An 18,422-nucleotide genomic window follows, 5' to 3' on the forward strand; every position below is an offset into this window, starting at 1 on the left:
GTTGCTTCTTAAATAATAAATTTTTTTATTTATTGCTTTTTTAATTATATATATTTCTTTGTTTTGGCTATATGTCATCTGGTATTACTGCTACTGTGAAATAAGACAGTAGACCTTGCATTCCATAAATTGATACCTCTCAAAAAATTACTATTTTTAAAAAGAAGTCAACTAATATAACAAAGATGAACAAAGTGATATAATAAAGAAGCAGTATAACAACTCTCAAAAATCTAGGAGTCAAAATGCAGCTCCAGGAACTGCAGTTTGACCATGCCTGTTATATAATCTTCATATAGGTTAGTAACGATATGTTTTAAAGGAATGTGTTTTTAACATATATAGAGAAAAGGAAGGTGAGAAAATGGGAGAGACAGTAGGAGAGAGAGAGAGAAAGAGTGTGGAAGCAAGGAATAGAGAGAGAGGAGAAAGAGAGAGAGATTAGAAGTCATAAGAGTTAGGGATGCTTGCAAAAGAAGGATGAATGAATCTGTTTGGAATGTCATGTACAGAGATTTGATGATTGTGCAGAGTGCCAGAGGAGTGCTTGCCTGGTGGAACGATAGTGTGTGGCAATGGCAGTGAAGGGTGGTGAAAGTGTAGAGGAGATGATAGCAATGGTAACAACGAATGACAGAGGTAGCATGAGATTTGAAGAGGTAGTGCAGCAGAAATGTGCCTGAGGAAAGATAGTACGTTGTCCCATTATGATAATGCAGAGTGGAGGAGAACACAGTGATGACAAATGAGATGATAGCAAGAATGTGCAGGAAAAGAGGTTTGGGATATGTGGAGTACATTTGAGGATAGAAGAGAGCTGTATGCAATTTGGATGCAGAAGGGTGCAGGCATTTGGAGAGACTTGCTTTCTGGGTGAGTGTGTGTGTGTCTTGACAGGGAAACTAAAAAAAAAAAAAAATTGCACAGGTGGAATGTTGCAGGGATGGCTTCATGTAGGGATAGCAACTTGCAAAACACACATCCTTACAGACTTGTAATGCTATGCATTATGGTCACTACCCATACCTTTATTGAGGTCTCATCAGCAGGAGCCAGACCCAGAAGTGATATCAAATAACCTTGGTAACCAGAAGTGATAATAAATAACCTTGGTATCACTTCTTGGTCTGGATCCAACATCCAAGGATCTAATTCATGACAGAAATGGAAAGTAACAACAGTCTGCCCTTCCTAGACATCCTAGTTACAAGACAACCAGAAAACTCGCGCGCACACACACACCATAGATACATTCATCAACAGTCCCATCACCTCCCAACAATTTGGAACTATAAAAATCTTAGTCCACCAAGCAAAATTAATTTGCTCAGATAACAGTGCACTCAACACAGAACTCATCCACAGGTGTAGCCATTGGCCAAAAATGTCTTTTTGGCCAGTGACTATGTCATCCACTGTACATAAAGAATTTTAATACCACATACCCACACCATCCCTCCTCCCCCTCCCAAATAGATTACAGCAAATCTATCACCAATCCCTATATCCATGGCATCTCAGAAAAGGTGGCAAGATATTATGAAAGCACAATCTTGTGACTACTTATAAACCACATAAAAAAAGCTAGCAGCCTTTATCCACCTCCCCCAAAGACATCTACAACTCTGGATTTTACCAGGTATCCTGCAGCTGTAACCTTTCTTATTATGGACAAACAGGTAGGACAGCCAACATCCATATGCACCAGGATTGGCACACCATGCCTTGGATATCCAACACAGGATCTGGCGGAAAAAAGTCACTTTACTCCACCAAAGCAAATTTAAGTTCGAGAGGTTTTTCCTTTAATCAGCTGCAGCTCTTAATAACAATCTCAACCTAAACAAAAAAAGGTTGTATCAGACTCCCTCATATAGGAAATCCTCATCCGCAGACAGTCCATCCAATGACCAAGAACAACCAATCAAAGGTGACATAACTGTAGGTCTTCCTGTTTTTCATCTTGGTTACTGAAGTGTGCCTGTGCACATATCTAATACAAGTGTATTAATCCCTGACGATGCCCATTTAATTTCAGCAAATATAGGAAATAAGTAAATATTTTTATTTATTCACAAATAAGTTAATTTCCTTAAACAATATACGATGCTGGAGAATTGATGTATAACCCTAAACAAAAGGATTAAGCAACATGTAACAGAAGAAACTCAAGGTCAAAGAATATTAGGCCTGATTATAGTGTTAGAAAACTCAGTAAAAGACTGGACTGTTCTGCTCCCAGTTGGTGACAGTGATCATGCTGTCCTGATGTGGGAAGTAGCTAAGTGTATGGATATTCCATTTAAGGTAGAATATTATGACCAACTAAAGAGGATACTAGGTTCAATCCCATAGTATCATTGCTAGATGGGAAGGATATTGGAATGGCATTAGATGTATTTAAAAAAAAAATAAGTCAATGATGCCATATCAGAAAGTGTTCCTAGAATAAACAGGGTGGGAGTGAAGTACATGCAGTCTTATTGAACAAGAGATTCTGTGCAAGAAATACTGTATGCATAGGATATGTCAGCTAGGAAAATTATAAAGTGAAGGCCAGAAGGATTATTATTATATATGGGTATCTCCATGGAGTCAGAAGACTCATCGCGGGAGACCCAAACTATCAAAACAATATCTGTCATACCTCTTCTTGAACTCATTTAAATGAAGCACTTACAACTGAGTCAGGCAATGCATTCCATTCATCACTCTGGAAGCAAAAAATCTAGTTCTCACACTCTTGTTAACCACACTTTTCCTTAATTTCCAGGGATGACCTCTTGTTCTTCCATTACTATCACACAGCTGAAATATTTCTCTTGCATCAATCTTATAAAAACCTTTAAGTAATTTAAATGTTTCTATCATATCTCCTCTTCTCTGCCTATCAACCTACCTCTGTAACCCACAAGCTCTCAATCTGTCAATGTAGGGAGCATTTTTTACACCACTCACCAACTTAGATACTCTCCTCTGAGCCCTCTCCATCAATTCCTTCTCTCCAAGGAATCCAGGCGACCAGACTTGAGCACAGTAATCCAAATGTGGAAGTATCAATGCGCCTTATAAAGAGGAATAATAACCTCTTTATCTCTAGATGTTAGTGTGTTCTTCAATAACCAAGTAATCCTATGTGCAATCTTGGACACCTTAGCAACGTGTCCTCTGAACTTCACTTGGGGGTATTAGTGGATAGGTAAATTCCCTATCCACTAATACCCCCAAGTCCCCACCCTCATCAATTTCTTGGAGTACCGTTCCATCAATGTGGTACACAGCTGGAAATCTTTTAACCCCAAAATGCATAGCTTTACACTTTTCCACATTGAACTGACATCCATTACCCTTTGTCTATTTTGCCAGCTTATTTAAATCATCCTGCAAACTATCAACATCGGCTTGATTTCTTATTGTACTTCCCAACTTTGCATCATCAGCAAACAACTGAACATCAGTTTGATGCAGACTAGATCATTAAACTAATGAATGCCCATTTTGCTAATAACTATTGATCTAGTGTATGCAACAATGAGCTCAATGTTGCATACACTAGATGCAACATTGAGCTCAAGACTACCTCTACACTGGAGGGGAGGAAGAAACTGCAATAAAGACTGATGGAAAATCAGCACAGATTCTAAAAGAGTGTTCAGCTGAAATGGCTGTTCCTTTGATTTTTCTGTATAATTTGAGTCTAGCACAGTCAAGGTTCTACAGGAGTAGAAAGAGTGTATGATAATACCATTGCACAAGGATGCAGATAATGATGTATTTCCCCTATCAGTATCTGGAGTGGTGGTGAAGATTTTGGAAAATATGATAAGAGATCATATATCGAAATGGATTGACAGAAAATCTATACTTTGCAATGAGCAGCATGGGTTTATTAAGGGAAGGTCATGAGCAACTTGTTCACATTTTATAATGCCACAGATGAGTTAGACAAGGGAAATGCATACCATGATACTTTTTGACTTTGCTAATGCTTTTGACAGGATTCAGGATGGAAGGCTGTTGCATAAGTTGGAAGATATGGGATTGGATTATAAATTACTAGTTTAGATAACAGGATGGCTGAGTGACATACCAAAAAAATGGTGTATGGGGAATGTGAGACTACAAGATTTAAGGTGACCAATGGTGTAACCCCAAGCATCAGTCCTTGGTCCACTGTCTGTCTTTATAATATTAATAATATGGGGAAGGATTTAACAAGAGATGTATAGTAATTTGCTAATGATGAGAAAAGCAGGGTAATCAGGAATGCAACTGAGGTCTCAACTTCTTGGAGATCTCATTATGCCAAAGTACATTAGCAGATGTAAATTTTTGCTCTTTGGCATACTATATTGGTGTGATTTATGTTAGAAGAAACTGACCACTTAAGGATCTTGGAGTTTTAGTAGATAGGAAATTGAAATTGTCATATGGCAAAAATTGCAAATGCAACTCAAAAGATAATTGCGATGCTGAAATGAACACTGACGTAAAAATAAGGAAGTCATTTTTCCTCTTTACCAAAGCTTTGAGACAACCTCATCTGGACTATTGTGCAGAGATCTGGTTTTCAAGGTGATGCCAATACACTGGAACAGTGCAGAAGATAGTGTTACAGATATCAGGACTATGAAATGTAGATTATGACGAGATGAATTTGTGGACTGCAGACACTAGCAGAGAAAATTGGTGATATGATAGAGACTTACAAATTTCTGAAAGGATTAATGACTGGAATGGTTTGCCTTTGGGTTGTGCATGCAAATGGCATGAATGAATTTATGATGAGTTTCTGACTCCCTGGAAGTCTCTTGTAATAATAATTTTATTTAATAAGCAAGAAGTCAGGAACTTATCAAGACTACATATCACCCACACCAGTTGTCATACCTTTTCTTGAATTCATTCATGCTACCTGCACTCACCACCTCTAATGACAATCCATTCCAATCACACATAACCCTATAAGAGAAGAATGTAGCTCCCCCCGCTTCTGCTTCTTGATGCATTCAGTCTCAACTTCTGTGGATAACTTTTTGTTATGATAATTATTATCCACAGAAGTTGTTTCTTACTTTATAAAAATTAAAAATTCTATCTACTGATATCCTGTGTGACTTTCAGAAGTTTATCTCAATCTGTTTTCACACAATCCCAGTATCATCTTTAAAACTCTCCTTTGCACTCTCACCACTGTGTCAGCATCATCACGAATATCAGGACACCAAAACACCTGCACACATTAGTCCAAGGTCATATCAAGTTTGTGATTAGGGAAGAATTATCTATCCTTGCATTTTGCTTTTGCATGTCTGTTATCCTCTGAGTTCTATTTGCTATGTGGCCCTTGAACCTCCACTTCCTATTATTAAAACCCCAAAATTCCTAGCTTGATAGTTTTTCTCTAGCATAATTCTGCCAATAATACATCACTGGATATCTTATTACACCAAAGCACATAATTTACATTTGCTAAACAACTTTTTTTTTTTTTTTGAGCCATTTTCACATGACCATCATTGACTCCATCTTATTCACATTCTGCAAATACTGCATTCTTATTACCTTGCCTATCTTTGCATCATCAGCAAATAGCTGTATGTCACCTACAGGATGTTGTTTCAGAAAATTGAGAGCATACACTAAATAATAAAAATGTATCATTTTTTTCTGTTTCAACAAAGTTAAATTGGCATCTTTAAAGATATCTTGAAGTGCACCTGTTTGATACAGTGTGCACTTGTATCAAACAGGTGCACACAGTTATACTTGAGTAAATTTGATTGAACAGGAGAAATACAGGAAAGCCCTATAAAGGTTGTAATGTCCTAAATATACCACTAATTGGTTGGTTGGGTGTTCTCAGCCATTGGACTGAATGTCTACAGATGAGGGTTTCCCATATGAGAGGCAGTTTGATGCACTGTATTTGTTCAGGTTGGGATACTTAGTGAGAGCTGCAGCAGATTCAGGGAAAAGTCTCTCAGATTTGAACTTGATTTGTTGGAGTAAGATGGTGAATTTAAGTAAGATCCATGAATTCAAGATCCTGTAATGGGTATCCAGAGCATGATCTGCCAATCCTGAGCAGCCATAGTGGTTGAAACAGATGTAGTCTTGGTGTTCTGATGTTTGCTATCCTACTTGTTTGGCCATAGTATGAGCAGCTGCAGTGTTCCTAGTTTACACCGGGTAAATCCAGAAGTTGTAGTTTGTCTTTGAGAGAGAGTGGGTAAGGGATTGCTATTACTATTATTACGGGTGACTCCAGGGAGTCCTTAGACTCATTGAGGGAGGCCCTAAACATCATGTCCACACAACTATTCGACATTCTCACAGTATCTATCATACCTTGCCTTGAACTCATTCACTGTCATAGCACCCACAACAGACTCTGGCAGCTTATTCCACTCGTTTACCACTCTAAAAGTAAAGAACCCAGCTCTAACACCCTTTCCCAGCTTTCATAGATGTCCCCTAGTTCTCCCGGCACCAGTCCTGATCTCAAAAATATCCTCCGAATTAATCCTATAGAAACCCTTCAGCAATTTGAATGTCTCAATCATATCTCCCCTTTTCTGCCTATCAACTAATTTCTGCAACCCACAAATCTTCAACCTGTTCTCATAAGGTTCATTCCATAGACCTACTATCATCTTGGTCACTCGCTTCTGGATCCTCTCCACCTACCTCCCCATCAAGAAGAAACCTAGGTGACCAAATCTAGGCACAGTAGTCGAGATGAGGTTTTATCAAGGCTCGGTACAGAGGAACAATAACTTGCTTGTCTCTGCTCGTCAAAGTATTTTTCAGCAACCAAGTGATTTGATGAGCTGATTTAGCCACTTTTGCAATGTGTCTCCTAAACTTTATCTCCCTATCCACCAACACTCCCAAATCCCTGGCCTCATCATTCTCCTGGAGTACAGTTCCACCAATGTGGTATACTGCTGCTAAGCAATATACCACATTGGTGCTAAAAGTTTTCCCTTGACTACTTTCTCCAAGACCTTGACAATGACTCCTGATATGCTGATCGGTCGGTAATTTGCAACAGTAGTCTTGGATCCTCCTTTATGCAGTGGAACTATTTTCCCCTCTTTCCATACCTTCGGGACTAAACCAGATCCGAGACTCAGATTAAACAACATGGTCAAGGGCACTGATAAGGGATGATAACCTTAAGGGATGCTAACTTTCTGTGTGGTTTGTAACTATTCACAAGGTTGTGCTTTTTTTAAAATCTTGGCCATGACTATATATGGAATGGGGATCAATTAATGTTTGAAGAGAAAGGATATGGTATATATTAGGATTCTTTTTATATGATGGTGTAGAGATTGGCTAAAAAGTGTTTTGTATGTGGTTGAGTTCTGTGGTGAGTGCTGTGTTATCTGAGCAAATTAATTTTGTCCTATGGATAAGAGTTTTTATATAATGCAGTACTGTTGAGAGGGGAATGTGACTGTTGATGAATGTAATTACCTGTGTGGTAATTACATTCTGTAGATAGTGAAAGCCAAGAATCCATTTGGTTGTCTTGTAACTAGGGTGGCAAGAAAGGGCAGACTGTTGCTAATTTCTGTTATGGTTATGAACTGGATGCTTGGAGTTCAAATGGGATAGGAAAATATTTAGGGTATCCAGACCTTGTGGGCAAATAGTGTACACAATTGTCTACATAGCGTAGTCAAATAGTAGGTATGAAGGGAGTAGAACTTATCGTATGTTTTTCAAATGTCTCCATAATAAACACAATTAATCATGAGTTGCAAAAGAAGAAGTCCATGCTGATATCCCACCAGCCCTTATTGCCAAATCCTTATTCAGTTTATGCAACAGCTCTAGTACCTTGATCTCATTACACGAGGTTTTTCATGGTTGGTATATTTTTTTTTTTTTTGTGCTAAAAACTGTGGCGCTTATTACTTGAACAATCTCTTGTGCATTTGTCACCTGCATACAATTTGCAATCAGTAGTTATTTTATCACATTTATTCTTTTACTTGCAACCTAATGATAGAATTAATTTGGGTTGTCTTTGGCTTGCAGGGCTAATTTCTTTTCATATGCAAGCCTAGCTTTCCATACAATATAAAATTTCCTTTTTTTGCCTGCTTCTTATAATTTTCATAACTGACATCATCCATATGTACACTGTATTATTTCCACATCTTTTTCTTAAGAATCTTTTCTTAATAAGATTACATATCTCTTTCATTCTGTCCTATTTATTCTTCAATCTCTAGGGACACATTTAAATATTGCATTATTAAGTATTTTTTTAAATGTTTCCCATCTAGCAACTGATAACATGGGACAGAACCTAGCATATTCCTAGTTGGTCATAATTTGCTGCTTTGTAGTTTGGAATGTAACCTTTTCTAAATGGAACATCCATAAATCAGCCATTTCCCAGGTTAAGACAGTATGATTACTGTCTCTAGTCAGAGACAGAAAAGTCAAAATGTCTTTAATTAAAATTCCCTCTGACACCATAATTAGATCTAACACTCTCTGACCTCAAGTTCCTTCTGTCACATGTGCTTGAAGTTGTCTTACAACAGCTCAGTAAATATGGTTTCATTCTTATGAGATTTCACCACTACCCAGTCAGTGTTTGGATAATTCTAGATCTCATTTCATCAGAGGATGTAATTGTTAGAGGGGTTTCATATTTTTCTCCAGTTGGTGAAAGTGATCATGAAGTAATCACCTGTGTTGTGGCTAGTCATATGCAGACTTTTGCGAGGAAAGGATATATGTGGAATTATAAGGCTGGTGATAATGACAAGCTTAGGAGAGAACTTCAAGCTATAACATGAAACGAGGAGTTGAGTGGTAAGGAAATAAATGCTGCACGGGAACTTACAAAGAAATACATAACGGCATTGATATACGAATGTATCCCAAAGGCCAAAAGGCTGAATAAGGTAGGTGTAAAATGGATGAATGTGGAGCTTAAGCATGAAATCTGGAAAAAGAAAGTACTTTGGAAGAAGTACAATTGAGAGGAGTTGAGTGGTAAGGAAATAAATGCTGCACGGGAACTTACAAAGAAATACATAACAGCATCGATGTACGAATGTATCCAAAAGGCTGAATAAGGTAGGTGTAAAATGGATGAATGTGGAGCTTAAGCATGAAATCTGGAAAAAGAAAGTACTTTGGAGGAAATACAAGATGAATCATGGTAATCAGTCACATGAAGAATATAAAGAACAAGCCAGGAGAGTGACTCAGTTAAGAAAACAAAAGTAGAGTATGAGCAGAAATTGGCTAAGAAAAACCCTAGAGTTTTTTAGATATGTGGCAAGTAGAAGGAAGAATGATCATGGAAAGATGAAGTTAAAGGATGAAAGTGGTAGAATGGTAACTGCTGCAGAAGACGTTGAGGTATTCGTGATCAATTTATCAGGGTGGACTCATGAGGAACTTAAGAGATAGAGGATAGCTTAATTGTGAGTGAGCAGGAGGTATTTGAGGAAATAAATAACCTTGATGTTAATAAGGTGATAGGATTTGTTGACATATCACCATGCATCTTAAGGGAATGTTCCAGGGAACTGGCAGTAGCATGCCTGTTTAATAAGAGTTTTGCAACAGCACGGGTTCCAAGGGAGTGCAAGGAGGGTAAAATTGTTCCACTACATAAAGACGGCATAAGGCTGTAGCTTCAAATTATAGGCCGGTCTGTATATCTGGAGTTGTGAAGGTCATGGACAGATTGGTGAGAAGTAGGATACAGAAATGGGTTGATAGCAGTATTCTCTGTGATCATCAGCATGGGTTTGTTAAGAGGAGATCATGTTTCGCTAACTTACTTATGTACTATAACAAGGTGACAAATACCTTGGACAAGGGAGATGCATATATACGATGGTGTACTTGGATTTTGCAAAGGCTTTTGATAGACTGCCACATGACAAGCTCGTAAATAAATTAAAACAGATGGGATCTGTATTGGATCAGTGACTGGCTGTCGGATAGGTATCAGAAAGTTGTATACTGGGGGGGGGGGGTGCAGTATCTCGAAAGCGAAAGGTCACCAGTGGTGGGCGGCAGGGGTCAGTTTTGGGACCATTGTTGTTGTTCAATTTGTATGATATTGGGTTTAAGTAGTGATATCCAGCTTTTTGTGGATGATGCAAAACTGGGAGAGCAATGCACAGTCAGGCTGTTGTTAATGCCTTACAAGAGGACTTGAATAGATTGCATGAATGGGCAGGTAAGTGGAACTGTCAGTTCAATGTTGCCAAGTGTAATGTTTTGAGATTTGGTAAGCAATGATGGGATGCAAAGTATACACTTGGTGGGGAAACTTGAACAGAAGTAGAGGAGATGAGAGATCTAGAAGTGATGGTGGACAACGACCTGAAATTCAGGGGCCACATTGCACAAGTTGTGAAGACATCACATCAAATAATGGCAATGATGCAGAGAACCCTGACATGCAGAAATAGAGGTTATGATTCCATTGTATGAAGCCTCATATGGATTATTGTGCACAGATTTGGTCGCCGGGTTTTCATGGTGACGAGGATATGTTGAAATGGGTACAGAGAAGATTCACAAAGGTAATCAGGGGACAGATTGAGAGAATGTAAGTTGCAGAGCCTCGTGAATAGGAGTGGGGGGGGGGGGGGATATGATTGATAGAAGCTGGTCAGGGGTTGTTATCAGGTAGACATGGAACGAGCTTTTTCATAAAATGTGAGGGTGGGGGGGAGTAGAACAAGAGGCCCATTGCTGGGAACTGTATGAGGGTGTGAGCAAAGGAGTGAGAAGCAGGTTCTTTGCATGGAGGGTGGTTGATGAGTGGAATGCATTGCCGTGTGTTGTGGATATGAACACATTGAATCGGTTTAAGACGTGGTTGGATGAGGTATGTATGCAATAGTGAGTACCTCCCACGATGAGTCTCTAACTCCATTGAGGTCAAATGTTAATAATTGTTTTGCACTCATGTTTATTTAGCAATGCATTTCATTGTCACTAGCAACCACTAGATAGCTTCAAACTCACTGCCATAAAAAAATTGTTACTAGTATTGCAGTAATAGCTTTCTACTTTAACTGGACTCAAATTACCCAATATCAGTGAACTTGACTAAAATTCATACTTTTTTCACATTCAACGTATGTTTCAGCACATAAGTTGATTGTAAAAAAAAAAATTAAAAAAAAGTTGAATTTAGCAAATGTTTATCTTCTCCCCCCCCCCAAAAAAAAAAAAATTACATGTGCACACAATTTTGGTATTAGCATTTGTGATCTGAAACATTAATTTTTAATTACATTTGTCCATAAATGAAAGCTGCTATTTATTGAAATATTAGAACGTGTTTATGCTTTGTAGTTTGTAGCTTGACTTACATGGAAATCAAAAGCATTATGTGCAATTTTAAGTCATGTGAATATTCAGGTTTAAGTGCAACACAATCTAAGTTGAAGAGGAAGAAACTCGATGCTTTATTGATTTCATTTATATTTTTTAAAATGCTTAAGCACGTTAGATTCACTGTGTTCACATGCAAATTTTAATAAAATCTATCTTAACTTGGGCAATACACATTTTATTGCAATTTTGTTAACACCTCAATAAAATTGAGACGTTAACACTAATGTCTGAGGTCAAATGAGTATGCTGTAGTACAATAATTTTTGTTAAACTAACTCTAAGTTTACTACTATGATGAAAGATCTCTCCTCCAGTATTATTGTTTTCATGATGAATTGGACAATCCACTTCATAATCTACTACTACACATTTTTTTTTGTTGGTAAATTGCATGTGGTTTTCTGACTTGTTTGCCTGTTTTATGGGATGGAAAACCCTGTTACCTCTGTATGAGATTGGATAATCTCAACTTCACTTGAAAAAAAGTGTATATAATTTCTCTCTTCAACTGAACTTGTCTTTTCCAACCAGGGGGTTCATGTTACATCATTTTTCCAGCTGCTTTAACAGAGGCAAATGTGCGAAAATGTGTCTTTGGATTAAGTTACAATAATGAATAATCTTGCTATACAGAAATGTTATTATGAAATGCACTTTCTTTTGTTAATAATTGTCTGTAATCATTTCTTTATTTGTGCTGTTCTAAATTGGATGTAATCCCCTTCACCTGCCCAAATTTTGTGCTGTATTTATAAAGAAATTTAAATTTAAAAATGAAAACTTAATTATATAGAAGTGATTTTGTAAATGCATTTCTTCAGTTTGATATAGAATTAGGTGTCTTTAATACTGATCTCCTCACCATTCTGAAGTATGAAGATAATCTAATGAATTTCACTGCTATCTCCCATCTCTCCTTGGGCTCACTTTCACATTTAGCTTATCCTGACATAAATATACATCCATGGCATATAAAAAAACTTTTATTTTTTATTATAGTCAGAAACATTAACAGCTGTCATTGAAAATTCTGTAGAAAAGGTTGTCTTTGTGAAGCCAAAAATGGAAGCCATGTACGTAATGTTTTTCATAACTAATAAAAACAATTGCCAGGTTCTGTATTTCATTATAACAAAAAAGAGAATAAAAATAAAGTTATTAAATATTTAAACCTGTTTGTGATTTGTGCTACCCTGTATTTCTTCTGCCTCTGTGTTCTTTCCCAATCAGCATTCATTAAAGTTATCCTTCTGTAATCATTCTTCCTTTTGTTCAACCTTTGTCTGCTTGGCTAATTACCTCTTAATATCCGCTTTTGCCATCCTCGCCATGCTAAAGAGCCTCTTGCTTTGTATTGCTCATGAGCCAGCTAACCACTTTCACCCTATTTTCTTTTTTTGCATATCTTGCTTAATGGTGCTACTCATTAACAGGATAAATCTCCAACCTGATTTATCTTCCCATTTCTGGGTAAAGCTGCAATTCTACATGCTTAAAATTCTTTGATGATATCATTAAATCCAGTACATGCCATTGAAGGCATGCTGTTTTAGCTAATTATCTTTCAAAAGCTGCAATTGTTATTCCCCCCCCCCATCCCCCAGTGTTCTTCCCTCCTTCCAATTTAACACTCAGGAGTTAAAATCCTAATAATTATTCTTATGCTGTTTAAACTAATTTTGAAATGCATATTATCTATATCCCCCCCCCCCCTTTTGTACCCTATCCTATAATAGTAACTTACTATATACAATTATAGGCTATATGCTATAATTTTTGGCAACAACACCTCACCTTTGTTTCTGGCATTACAACATGCACATTGCATTATCCTCTTGCACTCACATTCACTCTTGAATCTTAATGAGCATCTCACCGAGATTTGAGTCCAAAAAATTGGATTCGGCATTCTTGACCTTTTTCATTCTCACACTTACGGAGCTGCACACATGCAACTTATACCTTCCCCAATAACTTTAGTTTCCCTGATTTTGCACATCCGTTTTCTCAATTTAAAAAAGCTTTCTTCAGACATCCAATTCTAATTCCATTCAGATCCATGAGGCATATACAAGTCAATGCATCCATCAAATTTACTCCATTTACAGATTGATTTCTTCTATGCATCAATTCATTTGCAATCGTTGCCATTCTCAGTTCACTGCTATCATACTGCTTGCGAGAGATATGTATGATAGGAATAAACTGAAAAGCATTCCATACTTTCTATCTTTAAAATCAACTGTTCTGGACAAAATTATTGATTCTTTTATACTAAGATCCAACAATATCACTAATATCTTTAATTTTTTTACACCTGGAAAGCACAATTATGAGTCAAATTGATTTTGATTCATATTGTGATTCATTTTGATTCAAGAACATCTTGAACAAAGATATTTGAGAAATTTTATTCTTTTCTGTTGTACTGCAGAAAGAAACACAAGTAAACTGTAGTATTTGATATGCAATCAACTGGATACAATCATTGATTGTATCCAGTTAATTGCAGTAGCTTTTGCTGTCTTCCATCCTGTAGATAGAAGAAAGCAAGTGAAAGAATAGTGTTGTTCTTTCACATTAGCATCAAGTGCACGGGTTGAATATGACGATTCACCAGAAAGAAAGAATTGCAACCCAGTTTCAAAACAGACATTTATAAATGGAGTTTACATAACAGACCTTTGTGCCAAACATGATCAAATATCTGAGAAATATCAAAGATGACATGAATTTGTCTAAAGTAGTATCGCATAAGCAAGAACATCTGCTGATGATTGCCAGTATGAATCTATTAGTTAATTATTACATCTATTATTTAAGGGGTTTGCAGGTAGTACAGAAGTGTTAATGAATTTCTCCATTATTTAGGAATGACTAAAATGAAAACAGATATGGTGTGTGTGTGTGTGGGGGGAGTCCTAATTCATCCCTCATGGAATAGGAGGGTTGGGACTTCAGCCTACTAGTAGCAGGAATGCAGTGGTTGAAAAAAGCTTAGAATGGAATAGAGAAAATTGGGAGAGGCTTTCATTCAGCAATGGACCAATCCAGGTTGAAGAAGAAAATGAGAATAGTAATCCGATGGTCCAGATTTGTTAACCTTAAAATGCTAATGTGATGTACACCAGATACCATAAGGAAACAAAATTACTACTGAAATATTAAAGAAATCAAACAGTTTCTTAATTCTGTATATATATTTTTATTTTGAACATATATTTAAAAACAATACTTTTTTTCCCCATGTGCCATATATATTTGCCTTATAATAAATTTAGTTTAATCCTTGATCCAAGTGTAAGCAAACAAAGTTTGTACCTGAAGTATCTTCAGGACTGATGCAACTCATGGTCAATGTGGACTAAACTCTCATCACTCCTTGTCTCAGTATCTCCCATAATGCAAAGCACATTTCCCTGCAGACATGTATAATGCTATGCATTAAGGGAAGGGCCACTACACAGATCAGTTTCGACCTTTATTGAGGTCTCGCCAGTGGGAGCCAGACCCAGAAGTGATGATACTAAGGCAGAAGCAATGGAGAAGCATACAAGGAGTGATGAGAGCTTGGTCCACCTTTACCATGAGTTGCCTCAGTCTTGAAGATACTTCAGGCGCAAACTTTTTTTGCTTACACTTGGATAAAGGATTAAACTAAATTTATTATAGTCTAACAAAGTGGGAAAAAACTTCCATCTTTCTCTAAATCCAGAGTAATTTAATAATAAGGTGGTACACCTTTTGGCAACTCGTATAGGTAAATATGATCTCCATTGTTTCTGCCTTAGTATCACCACTTCTGGGTCTGGCTCCCCCTGATGAGAACTCAACAAAGGTTGAAACCAGTTTCGGTGATGAATGGCAATGCTGTAGCCCATGAAGTTTTAACTGAGGCTCGGCTGTTGCTGTCACCCAGGTCCTGGATGGGGTAATGAATGGCAGTGCTGTAGCCCATGAAGTTAACTGAGGCATGGCTGTTACTGTTATCCCTCGGATGAGATATGAGCGGCTCTGCTCAGTGGTGGGGTGAGCCTGCCACGGTGTAGAGCCAACCTGTTCTGAGAGTTCTTCTCAGTGGCAGGGTGAGCCTGTTACTGAGGGGAACAATGCTAAGTTTTTGGAGTTTGACCTGTACTTGAACATTCAATAATGGTCGAAATCAGTCTGGATAGCGATTCTTCCCTTAATGCATAGCATTATACATGTCTGCAAGGAAATGTGCTTTGCATTATGGGAGATACTCAGACAAGGAGTGATGAGAGAGCTTGGTCCACCTTTACCACGAGTTTCCTCAGTCCTGAAGTTACTTCAGGCGCAAACATTGTTTGCTTACACTTGGATAAAGGATTAAACTAAATTTATTATAGTCTAACCAAGTGGAAAAAACTTCAACATTTTTGCCTTATGTTTAGCATAGCTATGCTTGATGCAGTGTGTTTCATCTCTTTCTTTTGTTAAAGGAGGTATGGAACACATAGTTTCATTTTAGAGGTGAATATGTCAGCATCCAAAGATGTAATTTGGTTTCTTTGGACACTAAAGGAAACTGAATTTAAGAACTCGTGGAGCATTTTGTGCCATCAGGATGTGAAAGAGTTTGTACAGAAATGCTTAAGTGTTGTTTATTATCCATAATAAAGCTTTACAGTATAACTAACACCAAGAGAACAAAATACATTTTATTAAACTCACTAATATTTTGCTGGTTTTCACACAGCCAGCATCACCAGAGGGCAATGAAACTGTGACAGGCACATAGCACTAAACCAAGTAATTGTAGGAACAGTTTAAATTGCAAATGACAGCTAATGTCCTTAAGTGGCATCCTCCATGGGTCAGATAACTACAAAGTTAATTCAAAAAAGTGTAGCTATTAGGTCTTAAAATGAGTCTCCCAGATCTGCCAGCCTGGTTGGCCAAGTGGTTAGCATATCTGCTCTCCAGCTAAAGGGCTGCAAGTTCAAATCCCACTGTGTGCATGGATGTTTGTGATTGCGTTAGTGTAGTTACAATTCTTTGTAGTTGTAGATAGTTGTAGAGCAAGTGCCCTCCCTCCCTCGATGAGTTGATGGACTCCCTGGAGGTGTCAAGTAATAATATTTGGTAAATGGCAACCATGCAACCGTTGAGGTTGAGAGAATGTTTCGTAGCTGATGCTAAGAATAACCTCTCAGACTTGTGGTAATGTTCTATGTAATAAAAATATTTTTCTCCATCTGATCCTATGTGAAGAAATATTCAGAGCATTGTCTGCCAATCTTGAAAGATGATCTTGGATGTAATTTTTATGTTCTAAAAGACGTATGTTAACTGATATACCAGTCTGTCCAAGGTAGACTAACTCACAGGCACAAGGAACTTTATACTCTCCTGGATGTCGAAGAGGATGTAGTCAATCTTTAGGAGAATATATAAAAGTTGAATGAAAGTGGTATGGAGATCACATTTGCAAAGAACTCTGGCTATTTTTTTCTGATGTACCCATAATATATGGAATAGGAATGATTTTGCTCTGATCCTGTGTATTGGGTGTAGGAGAGATGAGATGGGTGACATGTGATATTTTCTCTATTTTATAAGGGCCATAGCCACTGGTTAAAAAGGCATTGCAAAGATCTCTAAGCTCAATTTCAAGGTCTGTCTCATTTAAATAAATAAATAGTCCTAGCTCAGTGGGTAAGAGTTTTGAGGATGCTATATAATTGGGAAGGGTGGTGGTGAGATTGTTTATGTAGATACCTACCAGTATGAGTGGGTTTTCTGTAGATAGGGAAGGATAATGAACTATCAGGAAATCGTGTTACTAGTGTATCTGAAAAAAAAAGGGAAGATTCTTGTTACTTTCTTTTTGTATGGTGAAGTTTATTTTAGGATGTTGGCTGTTAAGATGTGCCAAAAAAAATGTATCTAATGTGTCTGGACCATGAGGCCAAACAGCAAACACATCATCAATGCATTCTCCACCCCGATCCTTAAATCAGGATGGCGGTAGAAACCGCATTTCTGGCAGAAGTGTACACAGGTTGAAACATGACCGATTGCTCGTTGAAGTTGTCTTTCAATGATCCTCATATTGCAGGAGTGACAGTAAATTGTGAAATCATTGATTTCACAATTTACTTATGACAGAGTATTGAGGAACTCCCTCTTTTTGATGTGGCCGAAATAACATGCATTCCACTGAGACTTGGAACACATGGCTGGATAGAAAGTTCTTAATAAAAACTAAAGGTATCTCCCCCTCCCCCTCAGTCCAAGGCTTTTAATATACCATAAAAGTTGTTCTAAACTGTGGACTCCAAAAGGAAATAAATAGAAGAGTTCAACTTGCCTGGAGTGCATTCAGAAAATTGAAAAGCATTTTTCAAAACGATGTCCCTCTCTGTTTAGAAAGGAAGATATTTAACCAGTGTATACTTCCAGTCATCACATATGGTTATGAAACTTGGTCTCTAACAAAAGCACTGGCAAATAAACTAGCAACAACTCAAAGAAAAATGGAGAGGTTGATGGTAGGCATCACATTAAAAGATAAGCGAAGCACCTGGATAAGAAGCCAGACTCATATCACTGACATCATTCTTCACCACAAGAGACTAAAATGGAAGCAAATTGTAAGATTGAATGCCAAATAAGAGTGGGTAGGCATATGGAAGGTATTTATGATGTTATTAATAAGGGAGTTGAGCATGAACACTCAATTATATCTCATCTATTCGTGTCAATGATCTACTCATCTATCCCACAGCCTGTTATGTCCATTAAAGTCACCCATTAAGAGTATGGGCTGAGGCAGTAACATTATGAGATTATAAAGTTCTTTCTCATTTAATTCAGAACCCAGCAGTAAATATATTAAGCATACTGTGTTTAGAGACTCCACATATAGGCAAATTGCTACTGCTTCCAGAGCAGTATTAAGCTGAATATGGTGGAAAGGAGACTGTCCACAAGAATAGCTACTCCAATGTGCAGGACCATTTCCAGTTCTGTTCCTTACACACAAGAGCAATATTTCT

The sequence above is a fragment of the Typopeltis vanoorti genome, chromosome 6, assembly GCF_054136105.1.
Source record: "Typopeltis vanoorti isolate ZY-2024b chromosome 6, IOZ_Tvanoo_1.0, whole genome shotgun sequence".
Classification (NCBI taxonomy): Eukaryota; Metazoa; Arthropoda; class Arachnida; order Uropygi; family Thelyphonidae; genus Typopeltis; species Typopeltis vanoorti.